General features: G+C 41.6%; 1 protein-coding gene across 7 annotated transcripts in view; it reads left to right on the forward strand.

Moving 5' to 3' along the window:
* kug (kugelei) overlaps window positions 1–26,708 on the forward strand; it is a 290,315-nt gene that overhangs the window by 45,474 nt on the left and 218,133 nt on the right. The window lies entirely within an intron of this gene.

Consider the following 26,708-nt stretch of genomic DNA (forward strand, 5'->3'; position numbering starts at 1 on the left):
AATTTATAGGGAGAATGGTAAAGAGAGATCACAAATACACTACGCGAACGACGTAATTATTTCAACTTAACTGATGAACTATCATGTTAAACTATCATGTTTGCCGTTAACTTGCGTTAACGAGTACGAACGAAGAGACGACAAACTGGACTCTTTTATTTTTATCGTTCTCCAGTACGGTCGATTTTGCAGGCTGTAATTTAGAAAATACGTACGTAGAACGTATCATCCGCGTCAAAGGAGGCCAAGCGAACGATGCAATTAGTAGCGTGCTTTGTTTTTTTTTTTATTGTCTTTATCGTCGTTATCGATCTTACAGATTCATGTTCTATTGCTTTTTTATTAGCTATATAGATACCGATGTTTGATCTGTATGCTGAGTATCACGCAAAATAGCATTGGAAACCTATCAACCAGTAGCAATATTACATTTATGAATATACGTGCCATCTGCGCGTTGCGCAAATTCCAATCCGCGAATTTGAATTTTATTTTTAGATACCTTTATGTCATTTGTATAATTAGCGATTTCTGCAATAAGGCAATAGTTATATTTCAAGTTAGAATCTTTTTGATAGTGACAGTAATAATCTGAGATAAAAAAATATATTCTTAATTTTAATTACATTTTTACGAATGATACTTTCTATAATGATGAAGTGCAGTACGGTTGGCGGCGTAGAATCGCGTGCGAAAAGTTTTCGATTCTTCTTTTCTTCTACCTTGTTTCTCAAGACACGAGCTAAAACATCGGGCTTGTCACGAAACTTTTAATGAAAGTTCGCCCAGTCTCGTCGTCAAATTTGCTCGGATAATTCACGCGCCGATTTCAAACCGCTACAATTTTCAAGGAACATTAGTCGGAAATTTACGTTTTTTTCAGACAATTTATTATACTCTTAAATCAATTAATGTTGTACTATGTCAGTGTCGAAAGTCGTTTTAATAGCAGGAACATGTTTCTGGTTACGTGGTTCGCCTTAATCAGTTTGCGCGAAACCATCCTGTTGTGTCCGCGTTACATCCATATTTATGAGTATAAACTATATTGTGTGGATATACACAGCACGAGTAAACCATATAACGTGCAGATATATACAATGCATTTACACCTGTATTTACATTTGATATATGAAAGCTGCTATTCAATATTGCTTTATTCTTACAACTTGAAAGAATAGAACGTGATTGATTGATAGCGTTTCGTGTCGTATCAATAAATCCGGTTAACTATGGTATAAAGACTGCTAGATTGCAAATCTAAAGAGTAAAGACAAGTGGAAGTTAAAGGTCATGTTTCGTTAACGTCATTATCTTCTTCAAATAGTCGTTTAAGGTTTGCAGCGAGGATAGGATTTTTCTTTTCTGATAAATATAGCTAGCAGATAATAATTCTCTGGTTTTTGCTTCGGGCATTTCCGTCGTAACCCAACTGAATATTGTGCTGCAGCTCGTAATTAATCTAACGCAAGAAAAAGCCAATAACCATTGATCGCAGCATGTGCTCGCTTTCTCGATTAATTGGTCAGAGATTGGAGTCTGCGCAACGAGCTGTGTGCTCAGCTCTCATCATATAATAGTTGCGTGCACTTTTACGACGCCATTGTCCGTGTGTACGCGTATTATGAATTTACAAATGTGCAGCGTAGGCTCGCAATAATTCAATTTTTTTCTATGCAGTCTGCACACATACCAATAATCAATATTTCTTCTGAATCTGAAATTTGGTGAAAAGCTTTTGCGCCGTACTGCATTGTTTCGATATTACCAGCAAATGCTTAATTGCATATATAGAGAACACAGTTCGCCACAATTGTGGAACGGGAGATCTGCATATTTCTTGCACAGCCATGTATATGAAAATGTATTATGAAATTTTATATATTATTTAACGAATGCATTCTTCCTTGCGGGCAATAAATTGATAAAAATATCCGTATATATTAAAATGCTGCACCGAATACATACAATATGGATATCGATTTGTTTTATTACAAAAGTTGATATATATCAATTTACAATTCCTAGAATAGAAAAAGTTCCAAGCATTCCAAATCCAGGACGAAGTCGTGTTTTCCACCGTAATATTCGCAAATCGCGGACAGAAAATTATATAAATTATATAGAAAATTATGCTCATCATAGTTATTCAGGTGATAATCGATGATTACAAGTCATCAGCGGTCGTCTCGAGCGCTTCTGAGCGCTTCTGCGCCGATCCATCGAGTTTCTATTACGCGGTCTAATTAACCCGGTTTTCTTCTAAGATTAACGTTAAAAACGTCGTTGCAATTACGCTTTATATACGCAAGTTTCTGCGCTTTCCATATTTATATTCTTATGTCTTTTGATGTAGCATATGATATCACTTTTGGAAAGAGTTAGGGATTTATACAGATAATATTAAAAATATGTTTTCTTAGATATGGCGTAAACAATAGACTGTTATGTTGCAAGAGAAGAGATAAACGTTAGTCGCGTTTGGAGATAAGTAACACATTGAAAATGTATCTATTTTTTTCTTATCGAATAGTGAAGATTCGATTTTTTATTCAATAGAATTTTATCTCTGTTCTGTCGCGGCTATTTTTTTTATTTGATAAACTTGACGGATTGAATGATTATCTTAGAAAATACAGACAGATAAGGCAAGGCTCATAACGAGTACATTCCTTTTTCGCGAAAATAATTTTCTGCGCAGAAAAATCGCCAAGAAAGAAGCGATAGGCAAATAAGTACAAATCATTAACATACTTAGTTTGAAGAGTAGTTATTGCATAATAATATATAAAACAATTCTCGGCAATACACAATATACTTAGATCGAACGAGGGTACCGGCTGCGGGCGTTTATACGAGATTATCTTTCGAAGGCGAGCACGTAGTGCATTGCGATGACTCGCGCAATTTTCTCAGTAAAATTCGTACACTGGCGCTTTATGCCTCAATTACGCTACTCACGAGCAAGAGTTCAGTAAAAAATTTATTAACCAATTATGAACGCGTTAACCTAAATTTTGACGTGATTCCATGCAGATAATCAAGCATGAAATCTGCATGTCTCTTAAAATTTCATTGATTTCGCTTTTGGGACAGGTACATCACTCGTTGAGAAGAGAAAGCGCGTGTTTGTGCAGTGCTAGGTGTTAACCCCTTAATGCTTAATACGCCAGAGGTCAACTCGAACTACGTTTAAGTACACGGTGGTGTGGGAAATGTGTCCTTTTAATCCTCATTACTCGCAAGAGTCGCTGTAATTGAATATGCGATAATCGATTTTTTATTCTCGATAAAAAAAGTGCAGGTTTAAAACGTTACCTATCCGTGTGTATCGCTATTTCCATAAATTCGTTGCAACAATTTTTACGCTGGAAGTATTCGACAATATATGCACGTATACATATGCATAACGCAGTATGAATGAAACGAGAGTGAAATGTCGCTCGTCGGGATTTTAGTCGGTGTAATGGATCGACCTGACAACGAATAAAGTGATTATTCAGCGGTGCGAAAATGCTGCCGCATACGCCGCCGGGTAGCCGGCTGGTCGGATTAAAGTTAACTAGCATTGCAAAACGGTAGTCGGCGTATTGGTAAACCTCTCTCTCGCCGCTCGGTCATTTCTCCCGCGCGTTCACCGGCATCCATCGAAAACCCGAGAAACACGCACTCGTGCCGTGCGATTAGAGTCTCGCGAGCGCACGTGTATACTTAGCGGACGTAACACGCGCATAAAGTCCATTGTGGACGGGAGTAGTTGGCCGTTGCATTGAATTAGCATCGGATTAACCGAGTTTAGCCGACTGTTTCTCTATGCGAAGGAGACACGGTACTCCGGGCACACAGATTGTAAATTATGCCGTGCACGTGGAGAGAGAACATTTCGGCGCGGCGGCGGTGGCGGCGCGGACAAAAATCTCCGCCTCGATACTCGCGCGCCTTTAATTAGCATACGACTTGATCGAAACACACCGGGGAGCCGCGTCCGATGTTTCGTAACGCGACTCTCGCTGTAGCTTGGCATTTCGATCCGTGCGAACGTACAACCGCCGAGGCTGATTCGCATACGTGGACTATTCATACCGCAATCAAATGTACATATATTGCCGCGTCGAGTGATGACTGAAACCTCGGCAGATGTCACGAAGGTCGTACAGTATACTCTTGAAGTTATCGAAGAATAGCTCATAATATATCCTAATTTCAATCGAACCGTAACGTAGATAATCGATCGGGATCCAATGTTATCGAACGTGAAATTATTGATCAAAAATATGAATCACCGACAACTGATATCTCTGTACTGATATTCAAGTTTATTCACTCCAAGTCTATTCATAACATAGTATATCTCGCCGATACTTCACTCCGCCGATTGCGGCTTCAACATTGTTCCCTCTTGATCCCTTCTCATTTCGATTACGTGCGGTTTCAGAGAATCGACCCTCGGGATTTCAATCGCCGAGGTCGGCGGGCGATCCCTTTCTCCAACTAGGAGTTTAGCTCGTCTTCAGTGTCATGGAATAACTGGTAGATCCAGCACGTACAGACTGAACGTCCATGCAAAACGCGGTCGCCCGGTCTGTGTCCGAGGAACAGGTGCGCGTAGTGTATGCAGGCAGTCGATTAGACAGTCGGGTGTCCGGCGAGCATGTCGGTCGGCGCAGAATTGCAGGGTCGCGGTGTATGTAGCGTAACACCGATAGCAGTTCCGAGCACGTATGCACCGTCGCATAGTACGAAGGCGCAGTACGGTGGTATTGGCAATATCCATCCTCTCCCCCCCTTCTTCTTCGTTGCAGTACATATACAGGGTGTAGCAGAAGTCTCACGTTCAACAATTACGGGTATTTAAAAAGATGTTTTAATTTTATAGATTCTTCTAGCGACACAATTACGTAAATGATCTAATTAGATTATAATTACATTGCAGCGAAATTATTTAACATTCCAAAAAGAGGAGAGTATTGGCAAAAGTATAAATAATTGTAACGTGTTCTTAATTTTTAATTAAAACTTTAAAGGTAATGGTTTTCTTCGATTTCTAATTTTCTGCTCATGCAGATATTTAATTTAGAATTAGGTCGCGAAATATATCGAGAAATGATTAAGAAATGCGGATAACGGAAAACGCGTCACTTTTTGCGCGCCCTGTATATCCAACGCGGGTATGAAAGAAGTATAAGTCAGGTACAACCAGTTCGTCTCGGTCGACCGCATGGCGCAACCGGGCCAATTGATCAATCAGGCTCTTCGATATATCGCGACGTGCAGTCCTCCGAGCGAGATTTTCCCGAGAAATCGGGCCGGTTCCCGAATGAGCGTCTCGGCGAAAGCGTACGCGACACACCCGGTGGCGTATTTATTTCGCGGCGTGTAATTGCACGGCAATTACGACAAGCTCCGTTCGCCATCGGTGTGACTGGCGGTGTCATTATCACACGCGCTCTCGAGAAATCGCCTGAATCGTCACGTTTCCGTTGAAACTTGCCCGATTCCGTTTACGGCTGCCCGATAAGCGGCGCAATTGATTTTCGCCGAGCCTTTTTTCGCGGCGTCGATGCCGGCGATTATGGGGCGGCGCGTTGTTGTAGATTGGAATTCCCGGCGGAGTCGTTCGTAACGAAGTTTATTAACGATAACACGTTTATTCACGTTGCGGTTTTCTCGTAAATGTGCGATACACTACAGTAGCATTTCTCAAACTATCGCTCGCCCTAAGAGCAGCGGTTTGTAAACTTTATGGCCAACGGCGTAGTTCATTGGAAAAATCAGCGTTCAATATTGAAATAAAAAAATGCTCTTCCTTTCAGAGTAAACTTTATATAAAAGCTTCAATTAGAAAATTATAAAAAAAGGTATTTTTTATATGCACAATAAAGAATATTTTATTTTTTTAAATATCTGAAGAAGTTTGAGAAGCGGAAGTTAATTATCCAGATTTATGAACTAATATTGATGTAGATTAAACGATCCATGTAATTGAGTTTTTTTCTGGTAGACGTGTTAGTTCTAAAAAAGAAAACTGCAGCCAGTTAGATACGCCTCCGCGTAGATATTGCAGTGCTGCACATTTTCGTCTCCTGATTCAGTGCCGCTATGATCCGAATGTCACAGTAGTCGGACAACATTGATGTGTAGCTGCATAGCATACCTGTGTACAAATGGTCTATCTCGCCCGAAATGCATTTGAGAGAAATATATCCGTCGTCGGGAAGCTGAAATAACACAGTCGATGATGTCACACCGTTGCGCAAAGCCAAAGAGGGCGATATTTGCTTACGGCTGGGAAATGCGGTTTCGCGATAACAGCGCGCCAGTGTACGCTTAAATAGGAGGGATCCACCTCGCTTCCTCTCGCGTGCTACTTACTCGAGAACGGTTCGTCTTAGGGCGATGATGCGTCTTATGTCGCCTACGAGAGCGCCGCGCCGTTGCAGGTGCGCCTTTGTGTCCCGGATCACCGACGCATTTGCATACGAATGAGGCTTTTTGGAACGCGTATTCGTGGCAGCCAGAATTTCGGAATTTTTACGCAAGCCACGCGCGCGGCCGGGCGTAAAATGTTACGAGAACGGAATGCCGCGCGGAGGCTTGGCCTCGTACATCACTCGCAACGACGGTCATTAGTTAAACAAAAATTAGTAAATGCATGCATAGTCGTGACACGATTAGTCGTAATGCACTATATCTTAATATTCATCTATTCATCAAAAGTTTTACTGCAATTTTCTTTTATTAAAAAAAGGCCTATATATCAAATTTTCAAGCAACATGAAAGAGCAACTTTTCGGAAATTTACTACAGTATTTTTTAGAATAAATGTTGGCTAACTGACTTTCCACTCTTTTATGTCCTCCGCACAGGAAAGGTTTTTTTTTTCGGTAATGTCAAAAGATTCTGTGTAAGTGTGCGTGTTAGATTAGTGATATAAAAACTATTAACGCGGACGTAAGATCGTGAGAACGAAAAATAGACAGGAGGTTCGCCCATTCGATGAGAAGTGATTGGACCGTTATTACGCCCTATCGCTATGTTGAAACGTAAAGCGAATGTGAGGTGGGATATCGGGCGCCTCCGGGTCATCGAATAGAAACGTGGAGAAAAAGAGAGTAGAAAGATAGGCACGGAGAAAGTCTTTTATGTATTTGCATATGGAGAACAGGTTACGAGGACTATGCAGCTCGGCGATAAAACGAAATTACTGACTATTTTACAACAACGAATCGGAGATGAAAAAAGGCTTTTAACGACACAAATTACCTTTCAATGTTATACTTATTAATTTATTATATAACTACAATTTATATATACTTTATTTCATAATATTAATTTGTATCGTCAAATTGTATTTTAATTTACATTCGTCAATCAAACAATTTAGTTTATTACAAAAACAGTGGTAAATATGAAATTAAAGATACACTTATCATTATTACTTACTCAATATTTTAAATGTCCGTTCCGCATCATCAGAGCATGTAGTTATGTGTTCGCTATAAACATTAATTGCATAATTTGAGAAGTACGTATTGCAAAGAAATGTAAGAATAATATCGATAATCTATCATTTTCTAATCGCCGGTAGCTCTGACACACGATTTTCTTGACTTTTTTCTTTGTTTTTTGAGCGCAAGTTGATATTATGTACGATGCAACTCATTACGAAGCAATGGTTAATGTTTAACTTTCTCACAATACAGGATTGGCTAGCTAGTATTACGAATTCACTGAGTTATCAGAGGTTGTAAAGAGAGCCAGTCCGGGAGCTTGACTAGGTTCAGAAAGCATGAAGCGCGCCGTGCTCGTTGAAATCCATTCGTGCATCTGCGCGTCCTGAATAGCCGCCGCGGCAACGTTCGACTTTTGCAACCGCACCTCTCGGTATTTCCTGGTTCGCCGAAGATACTTGAAGACATCGGCATTTAAACGAGTCGATCTGGCGTAGTAAGGGAGTACATTGTTTTGTTTTATAGACGGTAATTCGACGGTGATTACGAAGAAATGACTCATTTTTTAGTGTTGCATAATAATAATTCTGGAAATAGCTTGGAGATAGTAAAAATTAAATAAATTTCTTACATCTGAGATATATATGTGTGTATGACAAGTTACACTTTTTCTTTTACGAGATAAAACTTTAAAGCTCCATAACGTGATATTATAAATTATTACGTATTTAATTTTACCACAATAATTTCGACAAGATAGTGTGTATGTAATTTTCATCAATTTTTTAAATAATTAAGCAGTTTTTGTTATATATTTTTATATATTATATATTGTTGTACTATAGTTTTACTATATTTACTATACTGTATTTTAAAAAATTTTTATTTTTTAAATATACACACAGGAATAGTGTTCAAATATTTATTAGTTTATTGAACCAAGTTATACAAGCCATTTACGCAGTTATTAAAACATTGGCGTTGCGTTAAGAGAAAGAGAGAACGGAGGGCGGAAAGAGGAGAAAGATGGACGTTTTATTTTATAAATCTATTAATTGAAAAAAATTGGAGTGCACAAAATTTATTGTGTTTTTAGATAGACTTATTCATTATATCGATTACACTTTTTTATACTCGCATTTTTGTTTGTATAACCAGTATTTTACGCATGTATATTCGTACTGCTGCTGTTACGAAAATTAATAACGGAACATTTGAACTGTTCGCATTGATGGTTAATAGTTTTTTGCTATTTCGCAATAAAGCTTACAAAGTGATCATTCTGACGAGCAATTTGCATTTGCACGTGAAAAATAGGCTTATCGACTATTCCTCTGATACGTAGAATCGGATTTGCTTTGCTAGTTAGTTTGTGATTGTTACCTACATTATTCATGACGAACTTATATGCAGCATATATGGATTGTAATTTAATTTAAAATTCAACGTATGACGATTGCATACTTCATGCAGATTGTCACGCATATCTGAATTGTTGAATTTTTGAATGTAATAATCTCTTCTCATTCTTCATTTCTTTTTTACGCGTTTGATTATTTCGAATTAATTTGTGTTCTTATAAAAAGCTAATCAAGAGACCACTTTATTCGTTATTTAAAAATTTTTAATTTAATATGAAAGGAATATCTTACATTGTAGTTTTTACCCGCGAAAATTTTTATACAGCATTTTTTAGATAAGAGACACAAAAGTTTATTAAGGGAAAGATTTGTTGTGTCGACTTTTTGCTAAAAACGATCAATTAGAAGATTAAAGAACAAATAAACAAAAAGTGTCGAAATCTACGCTTCGGTGAAACCGCGTTGTGTGGTTTACACTGGCGCCAGATTCATCGATGACGTAACTCTGGTAGATGGTTAAACCACGATGAGCTTAGGCCAACCACTGCGTCGCCGGAAGTGCGAATGCGCGCAGCTGCTGTTTTAATCTTATCTTTAATCTACCACTTGTAGGTATTTATAGGTCCAATGCATTTGCGAGTCCCGTTAATCCTATTCACGATCATGTATCCCACGGTGTATTTTACTTCATCGCCTTTTTTACGTTTATCTTTTTTTACGTTCACTTTTTTACGTTTATTTTTTTATTGTTTGAATATAATATATTGTCAGTTTGTGCAATATTATGGCAATATCTTCGTAATGCTGTGTTATACCGATCCCGCGTTATTATTACGTTTCAAATAAACGTAGATATGCTCGAAACGATATCATTTCGATGCTCTCTGGAGGTGCATTCACGTGATTCCGCGCGCATTCGCATTCCCGCGTCGGATACTATGTTAATTAGTAATCAATCCGCTGCGAATAATAAGGGTGATCCCAGCGATTCCCATTATGTCTATACGCGCTAGCTCTGACAGGTGAAATTGCCGGCCGTGTTGCGGTAATACGATTATAAACAGCTGACGCGGAAGAAGTGCATTGACTGACTGACAGCGCACTAGAAGCCTACCGCCCTCTTCGCAGGCACGAATATCAGTCACGATAATTATCAATTTGAACATTAATGTCGGATAGAACGATGATATGGCAGGTGATGTTTCCTGCGATTTTCCTGCAATTCTGCGCGAATTAAATCTCGAAAATATATGAAAACGGAACTGGAGTCTCTCACGTTTTCTTGTGTGTAAGGTTAGCATCTCGACATAAAAATTCTTCGACATAGAATCTCTCTCTAATCGGAGCTACGGAATTTTTATGTCCGTGTGCTGACTTCGCACATTTGGCTCTGACTATTATTCTTTCTTGTCACACAATCTATAAAAGCGTAGCAAGGTTTTGACACTCGCGTTTACACAAATCTGTCAGACTATATTTATTAACATGAGATTATTATTTAATGACATACCGTGATATACGAGCGTTGACTGTATCGTCATAATAAACCTTCCGCACTTTGACGGGTCATCCCATCGATGCGGGACGCTAAGGGAACGAACGGACGGAAGTTATGAAAGCCCTGAGGGTTTCGTAGGGCGGTTGGGAGATATATTAGTAGCTATATTACCCTGTTTCCAGTTTGTCGTTCAGTGCCAGTATTATGACAACCATCGCTGCATCTGCATCATCCGCTGGGCGTCATCCCGCTATAACAAGCGTTGCGATACGTCCGTCGCGTCCGTCAGTGCAAGCCTTTGCTGACACATCATGCATTACCAATGCATTGCTCGTTGATGCGAACGAAACGCCACGTAGATAATCCGGCAGAAGTATTTGTCCGACGTACTCCATTCATCCATGTATGCACTGATAAGAATTAATATACGCGGTTGTTACAGAAGTGCGAAGCGTGAAACGCGAAAGTACAATACTCAATGAAATAAAATTTTTAGCCACTTCTCGTCGTGTTGCTTGTCAACTCGTAACTTCCGCCGAATTATCGTTCGACCGTTCTATCCGCGCGCATTATAGTGCGACATTCATCGTTATAGCGCTCACGAACTTTGCATACCGCGTCGTAAAGCATTACTAATGCATGCATTCGGCCGCCACGGTCTGCGACGCGCGATGCATGCAGATGTATGACAAGGGTTGCGCGCTTGCTAGGTTTTACTGTCGCAAAGTTGGTGTATCGCCAACGTAAACACGCTGGGCTTTATATCTTGCCTCTCTCAGCGGACACAACTCGGTGCAACTGCGTCTGCCTCGGCGGCAAGATGTTCTCTCGTCCCTGCGGCTTCATACGATGAGTCGTCATGCATTGAATGCGCCATTACGGGCAAACGTTACGCGTACTTGTCGCGTTGCCGGTAACGGATAATATCGTCGCGCAGTGACTGGACGCAAACGTGTCTATTTCGACGATATACACTCGTTCATCTTGACGAGCGCGCGCGCCGGCCGTCGGTGCTTCTTCGGCGAGAAATGCCACCATAAATACAATCGCTTAAACGCTATATACGGTGTCGCTCTGTGCAAACGTTGAGGCCATCCATCCTGTCGGGATGGCAAGTCCGGGAACATCCACCTGCAAGGTCTTCGTGACGGTTCTCGTCTCACGTTTGATGTACGACTATAAATGCGTTCGCCCATGTAATATGCAAACGGGAAGCTTAACGGGTAATATCATGACTCGGCTTGTCCTAACAAGCTTCTGAATCCTCGAATCAGCGTAAATCTGTTCCTTCAAACGTCACCTATACGACAACATAGCATCTGTTCTCGTATTGAAGTGCATTTGTCGAAAATACCGGTTGGCACGTGTTCAGGCCTATATACGTCGCACTAATAAGTCTTTATTAATGCCATCTCTAAGAATTTTTTGTCTTTTTATTTAATAAGAATAATATTTTAGCAAGGAAATATATTTACAAATTTTTGCTAGAATACAATATTGATATATTTATCTGCGTTTAAAGATACACAAGTCAAGCAGACATATTGATTGATAGCGGATTTAACCGAGCCACTCATTATTGTCCGATAAAAGAACAATAAAATGAGAATCCACCCACATTCGAATATTCCCGCTGCACACCTTACGCCTGTAAATTCTTACGACGAGTCGTAAAAGCGACGCTACTCGTATATCTCGTGACAGCTGCGTGAAATGCCGCAAACGATAACGAGAATATGTCACGGTTGTCGTAAAGTGCAAATACGAGAGTAAACCGGAAAACGCAAATTTGCAAACATTTTTCAAACAGTTTATAAATTAGATTATTATAGACCACTTTCGCCATAATGACATGAATGTAATGACATTAAAAAATTTAAACAGGAATTATTTGAAATAACGTACGCTGGAGCGAGCTGCCTTGCTTAATATTTTTTCGCGAATGAATGCATTAGAATCGACTTGGTGGCAATTTTGCTTTTATGCGCGAAGCGCCGAGCACTCGACGCACAATGGTTCAAAGTCATAATTCAGCCTGCGGGGAAGCTGTTTTATATTTAATCGCCGTAAGGAGGTGCTGGCGAACGGTACAAAAGGTATAGTATTTCCTGCGTTTTACGGCGGACGACGAGCTACATCATAGTCGAGCGCAGTAATTCATAAGGCGCGGATCTCGAGACCGTCAGTGACGTTAATGAAATTCGTGCTTTCGACGTTTCTGCGAATCTGCGGACTACGTCGCGGCTGCGCTTTAATCGCGCTTTAAAGTCAAAGAATACTCGGCGGTGCGGAGCATCGAACAGACCCGAGACAATAAACCCTGAAACTCGAGTGAAACGACGCGGCGCATTCTAGTCTTAACGGCCACGAGTGACGACGCATAAGGGAGCTTCGGGTCACCTCCTCAGAGATATAAACAAGGTATATAAATTTCCCGCTTTTTCTTCTTCAACATGAAATTCCGCAACTTCGCTTTTACAACGTCGGCGCCGAGTCACTTTCGTCCGAATGCTATATTCTGCGAGCACAGTTAGGTAAATCATTTACAGAAATATTGAAATTTATTTTTAGCATGCAAGTATGTAATTGAGGGAAAGTAACGATGATGCTTTACCAGAGGAAAAAAAAACAGATAAATGACTGCTGTGTGAGATATGCTGACAGAATTAAGTAGATTTGACGCACGCGCGGAAGCTTGGTACTTATATAATATATTTATAAGTCTGTTATTAAAATTTTTGCCTGCACATTTTATTAAAGATTTATAATTTAAGTGAAAAAAAACGAACGAATAAAAGTTGAAACGTTGAGAAAGTTATCAGTATTGTTAATATTTTTAAGTTTATTGTTACAATCGAAGAGACTCGAGAGCTAAGTAAATTAGAAATAATCTCAAGGAAGCCGCACTAAGTCTTAAATATATTTTTAACTATTTATTGTGTTTCATTTTGCGGCTGACATACCGTCGCATTTTCTTTATAATGTTTCGCCAGGTGTGGAGATATTTACCTCCAAGACTGCTCGGTGTCACCCGTAAACTCCGAAAGGCGATCCTCATCGTTGTACATAAAGTTTCAAAATTGCAACGCGTACGATGCAAGTTCAACGACGATGTAGAAAAGTTGGCTTTATTTAGTGCCGCGAACACCACGTATGCGTCGTAAAATTTATGAACGATCGATGGGATCTGTTCGACGAGTCCAACGTTTTGCCTAGTAAGATCTGCAGCGGGAGTTTACATACGGCGGAAAATTTTTTATGATTTTTCCAACATTTAGTTTCTTTCTCGTAAAAAAATTGATTTTTCACTTATACAATTTAGAGCGGCGTCTCTAACTCGGACAAAAACTTTGATCGCTATTCCGCCTTAAAATCTTTACTATGTATGCGGATCTCTCTTTTTATCTTTATATAAGTTTTATCCCTAAATTCTTTGACGCGCTCTTTTACATTACATTATCTGACTCTTTGTTGGTTATAAATTTACGACATTTATTTCCAAGCTTAATAGACACTTCAGGTACATCAACGCTTCTAGTTTGTATTTTTTAGATTGAATTCGATTTACATTGAGAAAGTTTTCTGCTTGAAACGTTATGAAAGTCTGTTGCTTTCATTCTTTTTCCTCCCGACATTCGTTTCTAGCATTGACCTTTCTTGTTTAAGAATTTTCGACTTTAAGACAGTTGGTGAAACTCTCATTTTGCAATTTTCTTCTTGTTCTCACGCATCTATAAAAGAAACCTCTTACATATTGCGAAAGATACGCAACATGTCCATTCTGCGACACCATCTGTTCTTTTGACATTCTTTAACCGGATGTTGCATCAAAGATGGGCAACGCCCATCGTAATTGGAAAGTTGAATTCAAGCATTAATATCAATTTGAACATTGCGAATTTTTTGGCAATAGTTGGACAAAAAAATTTGGCATAAGTTTTCAATTTCTGACTTGGCTGGATTTAGCACACGTTTATCTTGGCGAATTTCGTCATGCGGCGCCGCTTGCACAAGTGAAGTTCAGGGTGAAGTTGAGCAGTCGAACCGCGCGTCGCTTTATTGAAATTTCATCTGGGCGCGTGATACGAGAGTCGCGAGTGATCCCCGACCTTTCGGCACCCGTTTTCGATTCGGCCTTCGGCGAACTCCAGAGGAGGTGTCTCACGTGAGATTAACTTCTCATCTTCTTCCCATGTGTCTCACGTGTGTATACGTGTGAGTGCGAGTCTCCGCGAAACGAGATCCGACGATGAGACGACCGGTGCGCGAGGACCGACCGGCACACGTGGATCACCCACGCTTTCGCGCCTAACGACAGTTATGGGTGTAAACGGGCATGACGTTAGCCGCCACGCTCTACGGATCGTTAAGGCCGACCCCCCGGCGAGCGATCATCCGCTCGCTCGCGAGACGGAACGGGTTTCGAGGACGAGCGAACTACCGGACGTGCAGGTCGAACCACGTCGTTAGCGATGCTCTTTTTCGTGCACGACGAGACCGACGCGAAGCATGCTATCGTGAGTTCTGGCGTTTGCGGGTATGCTTGTACCCGATCTAATCTGCTCTCCATCAACGAAAATTTTTTAGATTTTTTAAAACCAATTTATCAGAACATGAATTAGAAAGTTTGATCTCCGTAGCATTTCACGAATAAGTTTATAGGTTAAATATATATAATTATATTAATGGTTTGTAACATGATTGCCAGCTGAAAAATGAAGTTGTACAAAATTGTCGATGTCGAGACGGTTAAGCGATTGCGATTTCTTATCGGATTAAAATTAGCTTTTCTCGTGTATATCTAGAGCAATTTCGTTTGAGTAATGTCTTTCGATTCGTGCTGCCTATTTCGGTTTGTTTCCTCTTCGCTGGAAAGAACGAAGCTCACGACGATGGCGGATTCGTGCGCGCATCGTCTTTCTTCTGATAAGATAGACTAAATAAATAATTGAACGTCCGGCCGTTAGAGAGAGCCGGCCTGGAGTGAGGGTGTTGATAACCTCGAGGTGAGCGAAGCCGGTCCCGAGCAGACTTTATCGCGTATCTGTCCAAGTTGTACGGCTCGGGATGTCCTAGTTTACGGCGGCGTAAATCGGGTGCCTCCGTAAATACCAAAAAGTTAAACCCTTATCCCATGCGACGGCGTGCCATTATCGGAAGCGGAACAGAGACGAAGGAGAGAAAGAGAGAAAGAAGGAGAGTCTTGCGCTGAAAATAATCACAAAAGTCTGCAACTCGTAACTTAAACAGTTCCGTATTTTATAGTATCGAAAATTTTGTAACTCTGCGTTATTTACGATACAAAATTCTATCGCTACGATCGAATTTTGATAATGGTTTAGTTAAGATTAGAGTTGACCAACGTTAAAAGTATTGATTTTCCGACACGCGCGTACATTTAGAACCGTGAATCGAGTCAACGAACTTCCCGTTCCCTTTGTGGACCAAATTATAAACCCCGCCGGTTGTTCTTGCGAGTTTTGGTCAGTAAATTCTGGCGAAACAGGATGTATGCACACGCTGGTGTAGCATAGCTTCAATGGTTGCTGAGGGAAGACTGGGTAGCGTGCGGTTTCATTATGCGATCGTTAAAAGTTTATGACGTTTCCGGAATGAACAAGGAAACACATCGGCGACGATAACGATTCCGCAACGAGCGTCAATCGGCGTTTCTCGCGCGCGGGGAAAGACGAGATTCATGAATCAAATCAACCATTAAGTAAAACGAACGATTTATAATGCCCCTCGCGCGTGTTCCTCTTCGCGTCGAGCAGTTACTGTTATTTCAAACTATATATACAATATATATCTATCTCGCAACATGATGAACTTCCTGACATATTGTTCAGCGAAAGCACGACAACGTCGGCGACTTTGTAATTAACGTACGATAACAGAGCGCTAATTTGACGTTAAAAGTTTGCGTCATATCGCTTGTCGGCAAGAAAATTGCAGGATAAACGACTTGGAACTGTTGCGCGCGACCTCCGGCAATACGTTGGTATAAATCACGAACGATAAATTATCTCTGTGACACCGGGCAGAAAACCTAAATGCAGATTTTCCCAATCTAGCGCGGGAGCTTAACGCGTTTAATCGTTTGATGCATTACCTCGGTATGCGGTGAAGACCGTTTAAGCAAATAATAGTTATTCCGGCGAGATTCGGACGCTAGGTGAAAAGGGATACGTGCATCGATCATTCGTGCAGGGTGTGCGCGCGGACACTTCCGGCGGTGTCGGCGGGATCATCGATCTAGATCATCGTTTCAGCGCCGACGCCGTCATTACAAGCAAGCACTCGATGGTTGTAGTTAAAATTAATCACAGCGTACACGGCTATTATCGCGTGTCGATGGAAATGCGATTTGATAATCTCGCTTGGGTACGCTAATTCGCTGCAATCGGGAGTCGGGTAATTTCAATTATGGCGTGTAAATGATTCGGCATTCACGTATGATCGGCGCAATAAAATTCTCCACGCGAGATTCGAAAACTGCCGATCAAATCGTGTTTGTGTAACATTTACTTCACCGTGCGAGTCGAAGTTTCATGGTGACATCCGAGACTTGCGAATGATATTATTTCACAAAATGCATTACAGTTACGATAAAATATGGATTCTCGCGTGACGGATCATTAAGTCTGCTGACATTCATTAATTTGAGGTAGAACAAATATAACGATAAGTCATTAATCTTTCATTTGTTTCCGACCGAGTTTAAATTGTTGACACGACTCGTCGTTTTAATCGACGATAAACCCAGTGTTTCAAGTATAATTAATTATGATGTTGTGCGCTCGCGTGTTGCTGTCAGCGATCATGTAAACGCGAATGATAATTACGAAAAAGGTCACGCAAGATTAGCTAGATTACCATCGAAATTTGGCCCCGTTCAGAATCGCTTGCATCGTGAATAATGATTCGGGTTAAAACAAAGCTTCGACCATCATTCGATCATGCGATTAAATTATTATTATTCAACGAATTTAGTTCCTCCAGTGATTTGTCGCAAGATTCAAGAGATTGTGCAATCGTAACAGGGGTTGCGAGTATAAATGCGATAGATTATATAGATATGATCCTCTCGGTACGACGTATTTTTGGCGAGTTGATTATAATCGCTCTCGATATCCCGAGTCTGAAATTAATTACGATCCATGCAAATTCTCTCATGTGTCGATGATAACGCACTGCAATAATGCGGCGCGCGTGAATTAATCCGAGAGTTGCACGCGCCGCAAATAATCACGTCTAAATAATCACTCCTGCTCGATCTTGCCTGCAGCAGTCGATTAAACCTGATACATCTCTGTCGAGCTGACCCCCCCCCCCCCCCCACTTTGCACAAATAAAAAAACCAATAGCGCAAAATTATAAGCTATTTATGAGCTTTCATATTCCGCAAATTCAAATTTTTGAGTTCGGCACGCTGAGCATGAATTTAATGTTTTTCGTGGGGGGGCTGAGTCGATATCGAAAAATCGAAACTATATTAGTTCAAAAGCTCATAAATAGCTCTTAATTCTACCGCTAAGATTGATCCAACATTTTTATTTTTAAATCGTGGGGGGGGGGGCTGATAATATCGACTCAGCCCCCTCCACGAAAAACATTAAATTCATGCTCAGCGTGACGAGCTCAAAAATTTGAATTTGCGGAATGTGAAAGCTCATAAATAGCTTATAATTTTGCGCTATTGATTTTTTTATTTGTGCAAGGCGGGGGTGCCAGCTCGACAGGAGTACCGGATACGTTTGATTTTCATGGCGCGCGGATGCGCTATATGCGGATTGAGCAGGCAGCTTCAAGCGCTCGAACTCGGTTTCGCTAAAGTCTTAAGCCGAGACCTAGGGAACTCGCTTGAACATAGTAAAAATACGGATAAGTCATATAACTTGACGGATTATTCTACTAATTCTGCCTGAAATTCGATTAAAGCTTGATGCCTTGATCCTCTTATCTTCCGAGACCCCGAGAGCGGTAACCCGCGCGCGAGCGAATAAACTCGCTACATTGTGATATAACGAGATCCCTACAGAGAGAGAGGGGTCAGCTGGAAGGGGAGGGGAGGAGAAAAAACGGTTGTTTCTCTGCACGCGGCATAAAGATATTACGGTTTTTTTTATCTGCATAAGTTTCACGCGGCCCGCGTGACTTATCGGCTGTTTCACGCGGCTTGTATTTAATTAATATTTCGCGTATATTAAATGACTCTCACGACATGAATAACTCTTCTTTTGCAATTAGAAAGTGAAACGCGCGGTCGTGGTAATGTTACAAAGTAAATCATAAATATCGCCCGTACACGGATGTTCGGCCCGGTGTGGACATACGTAATATTATTCAAATATACGACCCTCGACATATACTTTCAGCGCGGCGAACGCATGTGCTGAACCGTGTGCGAGAACGCGCGGCCGAGAACCACGGAGGAGCATTGTAATGGATGTAGTGCACGATACCGAGCTAACGTTCGTGAACGTTCTTTGCGTATTACGCTTCATAAATACCGATGAGAAATCGCTAGATACCGCAGCGAAGTATTTGCATTGTGGCACCGGTTTCTAAGCACAATTATTAATTTTCTTATCTGCCATCCGCTTTTCGTAATGCAAATCATAGCGACTTTAATTTGTAGAAATATATACAATTTCGCGAAGGTAAGCAATTAAAAAATAAACCGTGCTATTTTAACAGGTTGCGTTTTATTGTACATATGTATATGTAAAGAAAATTCAACAAGTTATCTCACATCGCATTATCGCACCTCATTATGATTTCTCCTCAGGGGCAGATCGCACTGTCATTAAGATAGGCATTAACTTGTCGATGTTAATATCAAGGTGGCGGCGAACATGACGCGTTCGTATCTATGGCGCAATAGTTACAGCAACACGGGTGATCCTTCTTTCTCTATGACACATTTCCGACTTGTAGAACACCAATCCCGATAATTCCGCTCATAAGAGACCTTTAACTGCGCTAACGAGCTGATATCAAATCTGATCGGGATGACCGATTTGCTCGCCGTGTGTAATATATTTTACGACACGGCTTCTTGTGACACGTGATAGTAGAGCCGGAAATGATTTGTCGGGAGATGGTGGTATGACATTAAATCAATCTCTCTTGTGTCGTCATCAGAAAAAACGCCGCCGGCTAACGAACCCACCTTCCTTGTTTATGTTTCAGGTGAGTCATTGTTGCAAAAAAGAGACACGCTCTTCGTGCGGCACAGAGGACGGCGCCGTTCTTTTGTAAGATGAGAGTCATAAAGCCTGCCGGGTATGTAATGCAGACACTCTATATATGTATTCGCTGTAGTGTATTTATAAACGCTGGAAAATTAATTCTGCTTCAGATGCAATGCATTCGTATTTCATGGTGGAATAATCACATGCGGATTAACTGCATTTGTAAAATCGCATTTTTTTATTTTATTTATGCATTTTTGCTTGTATTTTTTTAACTTTTTTCTGCTTTAAAAATATGACTTCTCACTGTGTTTAATTGCGTGATGTTGTGCAAACGTAAAATGAATATTGCGTATTTTTTTCTTGAAAGAACAAGTTTTTTTGCTCTTAACCTGGGCGCAGTGGAAAAACTTGAGTGAGGCACTAGATGTATTGTATAATTTTCTTGATTAATTCATAATCATTGAGAACTAAATTCCACCAAGAATTCCTCTACTTCCACAAAAAGTTGTCCTCTTTGTTAATATTTCGCGTGTCCGCCTGGAATTTCCCGGCTGTAAGTCGGATCGCGGATAACGATTTTTCATGTTTCACAATATCTTTTCACGGGTTAAATCACAAACTCGCGATTTTCCGTGATGAATGGTGATGAATAATTTGCATTATGGCACGTTCGTGTTGGTGGAACCAGGTAATACGAATTAAAGTGAAGAAGGCACGTGTTTTCCTTCTACCGCGGGACCCTCGGTGCAATCCTGATTAATAGCCGGATAATATCGTGCAAACACAGCGATATCCGCACCGTACATCTTCCAGTCGACGTGCGGCCTTGGCGTTCGCAGGTTTGAAAAGCGCGGACGCGCTTTGAAGTGCAAATTTCTTAAGTTGATCTTTACCATGTGACGTCGGAAATTTATCGGATTATATCATCTTTCCGCCTTGTCTCTCTATTCTGTTGCATCAGTTCATCGCGCAGCGCAGAGTAAATATTTTCGCGTGACCCTCTTTTAATAACACATCACAAACGTACGGCTATTCTGTATTTCCAGTCACGTTTGTAACAATTTGTATCGCTTCTCTTCGGAGTGGCTCTGCGAATCCTGATGTTGCACCTGGAAAATTAAACATTTATTTTTATTATAATGTAAAAACGCATTTGGAACATTACGATGTTTTTTGTTTGTTTGAGAAAATTTATTGTTTCTAATTTATATTGTTTTGTCTTATTTAAATTATATTGTATTAAAATCATTTTACTAAATTTAATGGTGAATTAAAAAAAGAATATTTTATTGAAAACTTTTACTTTGTAAATTCTTACGAGAGAGATCACGAAGTATTTGATTGATAAATTCACTTAAAACAAGAATAGAAAATATTTTTGTGCTTCTCGACACAACTGATGCGACAGTGCGGATTCTAAGGTTAAAAACTTTCGCGTCTAGGTAATCTCGCGTCAATCAGGAAAAGACGATACGATCAAATTAGAGTCCGGATGCTTTTAACTATTCTTGCCCGAGAGAGAGAAATTGGATAGACAGTCGGGACATGCAAATTACATGCCATTGCGTTAGAATTTATAAGCCTGCAGTTGTTCTTCATCCGTCTCCGTTTTATCTTCTCTCTTTGATAATCAGCAGTTCTTTCTTAATATAAATCATGCATCTAGATTCATCCTTGTTCGAATATTACATTGAAGCTCAATAAAGTAGACGTTTTATTCATTGGAAAATTAATTGCGCATTGCACGTCTTCTTCTTTTAGTCTTACAGCGCACTTAACATAAAAATTTATTATCTTGTTAATGCTAATGAATGACGAAGCTAAGATTAATAAAGGTTTTTATAATCGAATTGAACGGGAGAAATGGCACCATTTTCATTAACTCTGCTTATGCAGCAAAGTGCTTACATCATTTCTGTACGAATTGCGAAAATGTAAAAAAAAATTTTAAAAGTCTTTAACACAATTTCGAGCAAGATAAACGCTCGCGTAAATTAACGATGTAGAAAAACGAAAATTTCGAACATGTTCTGGACTTGAAAATTTCATAATAGACTGGCCACATCGTCCGAACCGACTCATGCTCGCGGCTAGTTTTCACTCTATGCTACTTTCTACAAAGAGCTCTCAGCTTCCCACCGCGGTGCTTACTTTTAAGGTTCGCCGATATAAAACTCTTCAAAGTAGAACTTTGCTGCATACAGCCCCAGATTGAAATGGAAAGTATTCGCTCGCAAACTTTCACGTAGATTCGCCCGCGTAGTTGTATCCTTTTATAGTAACGTTAATATTCCGCCCGACGTTTTCAATAGGATTCTATCGACTTATCGCATTGCCGACTTATTGCATTTTGCTGATAGTTTTACGATACATCTTCGTCCGTTTTGATAGAAACTTTTCGAATCTAATATAAATACGCTTCATATCAAACTCGTGTAATTCCGCTAGACACGACACTCGATAATGAATAATTTTCTAGAAACAATCTAACAAAATCATGAATCAGCAACTGCGGCGCTTACTCAGCAGGTTTCTTCGTCGAGTCTCGAGTTCATCTTCCGCTTAGGTATTCCACCCTCGGGCTTTCTTATCCCACGAAGTACCCTCTTGTTCGCAGACATCACTCGATTTTACCGTCTTTATATTCCTTCCTATTCCAGTCTCGATTCTATTCGACACTGGAAGCCGAGACATTTTCCGACAATTTTTATTCACAACACAACGTCAGTCGTTAATGTATCGTACAAGTAGTAGTAATTATATATATATATCTCCACTTCCCGTACACGATGTTCTATCGGACGTTACGAGCCGCGTGTTACGAAACCGATCGGTTGTTTGTATCATGCGAGGCGAGATAAGGGCGCACATCGGTCGCATTGCGGATTAGTGCTGCAGGCAGAGGAAAACCGAAGGGGAAGGGAAAGAGAGAGAGATGGACGGATATGTAGAGCCTCGTTGCGTGATTCGTCAGACGTACTGCAACAATGCATCTTTGTCGCTGATTAGATGTAGACGGGACGATAAGCGAAGACATAGTCGCTGAACAACCGACCGATCGACCAACCGACCGGCCAACTTGGTCGTCTCGATCTTTCCGTTTCTCTCGCCCCTTCCGCGCGCGTTCTCTTTCTCGCTCTTCTCGATGCGCCACGGTGGCTAAGCAATGACACCACGCTCGGCTGCGTCGCGATGCGCCGACACGTTGCAAATTTGCACCGCCTTGAACGCGGAGCGCCGACCGCGGTGCAGCCGCGGCTAATGTGTACCCGGGATTCCCGGGGAGGGATGAAGGGGGGCGGGCGGGTGGGAGGGCAGAGAGGAGGAGAAGGGCGATGTTGTACGAGTGCGCTCCTCGCTGAAGTGCACTTTAGTCAGAATGCGCCGACTAACACCGCGGCAGAGCGCGCGTACGCGCGCAATACATGCGTGTATTATATTTGTAGTAGTATGTGCGAGTCTTTTCTGCGGCAGATGCTCGCGCGAGGGAAACTGTGGGAATCGTCGGTGAGTCTTGGAATTTTTTTTCCCCCCTTCGCGGTGATTAGACGAGGTGTATATGTTGCCGTAAGTCGCCATTGGTTAGTGGTATCCTCTGTCTGGCACAGCGCTCTTTCTCACCGATAGAGCGTGACTGCAATATTTATCTCCTACGCGCGCGCGCGCGCGCGACGTTTATTTATGAGCGCGAGAGAAAAAACGGAATTGCATTATCTGTACGAGGAGCCGGCCAAAAATACGCGCTTAAGCTTAATAGAATGTAGTCGCTTCGATGTAATAGGCTCCGGGGAGTAGAATAAAAAAGGATCACCGCAGCATCGGTGATGAAGTACGGTCTTTTCCCGAAATACGCGGTCGTAATCGTAAATCGTATCTTAAGCATATCTTTCTATTCCGGCGCGATCAGATAGCGCTTAACCCATAATTGCCGAGCGGCGCGCGTTAATAATAAATATCATATCAAATATTAATTCAATCACAGCGCCGTAATATGCTGTGGCATTAGATATTAATCAATGTGCTTAAATCATTGTATGCGCTGTCAATTAATCGTTGCGCGGCGCACATCGATATATTTTATCGCGGTGTCTGTATAAATTATAATCAAACAGCTATGCTCACGATAGACGTAAACTGATGTGTTGTACAGTTGGTGTACATAGTTGAAGAGAGAGACGACGGAGAAATCCCGAAGGTACGGGGTTGAAATTTGAGTTCTCAGACAATGATGCCTTTGTAGTTGCAAAACTGATGGAAACCTCCGCGTGGCGAACTATCTCTTGACCTTTCGGCTTCCTGTACCGCTAATCCGCTGCATCGCGGTGGTCGTCGCTATACTTTCTCCTTCGTAAACGAATTAAATACTGTGAGATGCTTCTGACATTCCCTCTCGACGGCTGGTACGCCCGCACACTCTGTTTGTTAGTTCATCCGGTCTGCAAATGTGCCAGCGGTATCATATATTTCTTTTTCACAAACAGAACGTGACAGCGTTGCATATTAGACTGTTTCGTTTTCTCCGCTGCTTAAAAAAAAAAAAATCTAGATTTATGATTAAAAAAAGTTAGGAATTGATTAGAGATATCCGTTTCGCGCGCATTCCGATGAACGTTACGATAAAATCGTATAATTGCAATCTGCCGTTTCGAGCGACTTGACGAAAGCCCGCTTGCAGATGACAGTGCGCGATCGATCGTATCGTAAGACATAAATCACCACGCGATGTACTACATTGCGCGTTATAGATTAACGTATGTCGTGGGTGTGCAAATGAGGTGATTAAGTTTAGCCGCAAGAAGCGCGTAATTACGCGACGAATGAGCGTGGGTCGTGCAATTATTCACGGATCTTTCTCGCAATAGGTCGCGACAGGCACGGCCGACGAATCCTGCCTCGAAATTATTTCGCGCCGCTTGTTATTAGAAATAATCGCCGAAGCCTGATTAGTAGAGGCCGTAAATCAATCGCAGCACGGCCGCGTGCACGAAGACGCCGGGCCGTCGTTTCGTCCCGAGACACGTCGCATACGCGAAACGGCTATGACGCGGCCGATTAACGCGCGACTAATAGGCGTCATTAACTTTCGCCGTAACGCGATATAATCGTCGTTCTCACTCGGCATGGTTTATCATCTACCTGTCTCTGCGCGGCGGATGCGCGCGAACCGGCTCCGTCCTGAAAACCGAGATCTCGCGACAACGACGCTGAAGCGCGTCGCCGCAGATAAATGCGATTTGATTAAGTAGATACGCCGCCGTCTAATTATCGAGCTATACCGTGTTTTTGCCGCGGTCCGCAGAGATTGTCGATATTGCCGCTTCATCGAATTCGCACAAAGCGCAGGAAATTGAGAAACGTCGCGAAAGTCGCGTCGCGATATGATTAGAGCTGAAAGGCTCGTAATTGAGTCCCTTGAATTTCTCTCATTACATCGCGATTTCTATGGATCCAACGGGGCTAAAACAAAGCGTTCCATTTCGGCTAATTATAAAATTTATCGAGGCGATGTGAATTCAAACGAACTTAAATCGCGGCTCGCCTCTAATTCGCGTCTGAACAGACGGCCGGGCAGACGTGGGATCCGCAATTTCGATTTAATCGTGCGAGCTTTCGCGCCGAATTATGTGCGTTTTATCATCGTGTCGGCGGATAAAGAATCCTCTCCGCTCCGGCGAGTTCCCCTCCGATCTCGCGACTGTATCACAGATCAATTTCATCGAGACGTGCGAGCGGGTCTTTAAAAAAAACCTGTTTGCGTGACGCGACGCGCTTCTCGGGAATGACGTTGCCACGATCGGAGAGAGGTGCATGGCGTGAATGGCGACGGAGAGAGAGCAGCGTTCGTAACAATAATGGCCCGCGTCGATGCGAATGTCCGTGTTAAAGCCACGGGTAATGATGACGCTGGTGGTGGTGGTGGTGGTGGTGATGCCGGCTGGAGACGAGCGCTGTTGATGCCGGTGGTGCGCGCCGAGGAGCGAGACTCGGCCAAACACGAGACGTCCTGCGGAGTGACTGGACGCGCGGTCTCGATACCCGTCAAACCAGTTTTATCGGCTACTACTTTCTTCGCGATCCGAGCGGCGCAGGTAGGAGCGAGATGCGCACCACCTCTTAACCGAGGCGCCCACCTTGCAGCCGTCGCGTTTTCAGACACAATGTACACCCCGTAACATTGAATTCCGCCATCTTTTCAAAAAATTATGTACTTCGTTCTGCCCGGGAACGACCGCCTGAAGAGGCGCCGCTTTCTCCCGCTCCGTCGGGTGCGCTTCTCTTATAAACTCTCGCCCTTTATTCGGACCTTCTACGAAAAACTTCCTCGCCATTGTGGCCGCTGATCCCCTCGAAGGCAATTTCGTTTCTACGCAACACACACACGCGCGTCATTCTTTTCGCGCTGCTACTGCAGTTGCTCGCTTCGTTTGATCGAAATGCAAGATCATCCTCCTCGAACATTTAAGCTCGAGCACGAAGAATTTATAAAAGTGACCGAACGTGATATAGCGATTGTTCTTTTTGTATGCCACACAAAGAGATTAATCCGCCGTTTGTCGTGCGATGTGTATAGCTGGAGGACTGAGTTTAACTTCTTAAATTTTAAATGAATAATAAAGACTGTGCAGTAGGATACAAATTACGTTCACTGCCGTTTTAGATGAAACTCAAATAAAAATCTTTAATTGCAATAATTAAAATAATTAAAATAATTAAAATGCAGATTTAATTAAACGACTCGGTATCTGCAAATTAAAAAACCCAATGTTTGATCAGTAATCACATTTTATAATTTATAAATACCATTTAATTTGACTGATTACATTTATAACGATGCAAAATTTAATTTTGTTAAATGTGTTTTCCTTTATTGCGTGCGTATTTGTATCTCAGCGCAAATATATTATTTTATTAATACTGTAATCTATAGGCGATCAACAACCGCGCATAGAATCGTCGTTTCTTTTCACAATAACGTCCGGTCGTTTCTCTGCAATGCCTATAGTAATCGCGAAGCGTTCGTAATTAATGATCCACGGATGTAGAACCGAAATTGCGGCAACTCAATAGAGCACACCGGAAGGTAAACTCGAGTCGGCAATCGACTCGTTCGCCGAAGCGCGAGAAGGAGGGTTATCAATTATCATACACCGCATATCGGCGCATACATGTAACGTAACGTAACCGTTTAAATATTCGC

The sequence above is a fragment of the Linepithema humile genome, chromosome 7 (genome assembly GCF_040581485.1).
Source record: "Linepithema humile isolate Giens D197 chromosome 7, Lhum_UNIL_v1.0, whole genome shotgun sequence".
In the NCBI taxonomy this organism is placed as follows: domain Eukaryota; kingdom Metazoa; phylum Arthropoda; class Insecta; order Hymenoptera; family Formicidae; genus Linepithema; species Linepithema humile.